This window comes from Morone saxatilis, unplaced genomic scaffold (assembly GCF_004916995.1).
Source record: "Morone saxatilis isolate NCDOM2014 unplaced genomic scaffold, NCSU_SB_2.0 Contig5, whole genome shotgun sequence".
Classification (NCBI taxonomy): domain Eukaryota; kingdom Metazoa; phylum Chordata; class Actinopteri; family Moronidae; genus Morone; species Morone saxatilis.
The window spans coordinates 11,609,794-11,611,469 of NW_023340095.1; the positions used below are offsets into that span (position 1 = coordinate 11,609,794).

Consider the following 1,676-nt stretch of genomic DNA (forward strand, 5'->3'; position numbering starts at 1 on the left):
GCAAAACAATGCATATTTCCTTCTCATAGTAAAAGTGAAACTGATTTCTTTGCACGTTGTTACATCTACAGCATCAAACAAGCAATAGTGGATAGCGCCTTCTGCTGTTTAGAAATCACAGTTAATTATTCATCTCACCGATTTTTAATTTTCACACATGTGTATCACAATTGAACTGAGTCATGATATATTGTTACATGTCTATATTCTTGTGTAACAATGTGTTACAGCTACCATAACATACTGTTATATGATCTGTATTTTAGTTAGATTGAACGCTGCCGACACATCTGCAGAATTTATTAAAAAGCTAAGACTGAAGGAATTGTGTGCAGATAACAAGGTGGGTGTGCTGACTGCAGAATAGCACCTTACCATCAGGCTGCAGAGGCTGTCGCCTGAAATGTTAAGTGGGATCTTCCCACTTTGAAATGAGAATATATTGAGTTAGTACTAATCCCTAATCCCATCAACTCAAAACCACAACAAGTTTTTGAGCCACACAGTTTTTTTTAAGGGCAAAAGCTCTTGGGCCGTCACAGCTGAACGTTCGTGACAGAAGCAAGAAATCAAACTTGTGTCTGAAAAACGGTCTTTAACAGGGTTTTTACAGTAGCCTTTAAATAGCAAGGTCAATGACAATGACACAAATGGTAATAAACTGTAGACTTCTGTTGTCAGAAAGGCTGCAGTGTGACTCTGTCAGCACATTTTGGTTTTTGTTATTGAGGTTAGAGTCAGGAAAAGTCTGAAAAGGATTTAGAGCTGTACTATTTTACCAGCTGTGTGTAGTTGCTGTTGCTGCAGTTTTATTGCAAAAAAGCAGGTTGTTTTTGAGCTTACATTGTGTGTCGTTGGCTCTCTTAAAGGCCAAAAATAATAGCTCAATAATGACAGTCTTAAGTAGAGGCTGTCAAACGAATTTTGATATTTCTGGTAAGCTATAACTCTAAAATTACTTAAGCATTATTGTCATTTTGATAGTTCGGTACAGTGTGTCAGTCTGGCAACATCACCTACAGTCTGTGTTCAGACTGTCACTGCTGTCTGTGGCTGTTCAACCTCTCACTTGGCGGCTGTGGCCCAGGAAGTAGAGCGGGTCGTCCATTAACTGCATGGTTGGTGGTTCGACGCCCTCCTGTCTCCTGTCCATGTGTCGAAGTGTTCCTAAGCACTGAAACACTGAACCCCAAGTTGCGCCTGACGGGCAGGCCAGTGCTTTGCATGGCCGCTCTCTGTGTATGTGTATGTTAGAATGGCAGAAATTAGATCCAAAATTGTAAAGCACTTTGTCTGTTAAGGTAGAACAGTGCTACATAGATGCTGTCCATTTACCATGCAGTCCATCCACTCGACTCACGCACACACGCCTCCTTCATAGCTAGCCTTTTTATGGGATGATTAATGTTTTCCATGGTATGATGTCTGAAGGAGAAATGGCTTTTTTATTTTGGGCAGTTTGCTGAAGTTAATTTTAGCTGCTGGATACAGAGAGCAAGACCAGGGATTACAGTGTGACTTTAGCCCAAGATCAGATTATATTTGAAGAAGCGAGGGACTGTCTTTTGTTATCTCAAATCTCATCTTTCTTAATGTATTGTGAATAAAACGTTTAAAACATTTGGGTAATTCAGATGTTGAGCTTTCTGTCATGAAATAATTTTTGGGTTAATATA

General features: G+C 39.7%; 1 protein-coding gene across 1 annotated transcript in view; it reads left to right on the forward strand.

Annotated features, from left to right (window-relative positions):
• The window catches only part of zgc:158316 (uncharacterized protein LOC790929 homolog), a gene marked incomplete at its 3' end in the record, with an annotated part of 38,278 nt that overhangs the window by 17,149 nt on the left and 19,453 nt on the right, over positions 1-1,676 (forward strand). The window lies entirely within an intron of this gene.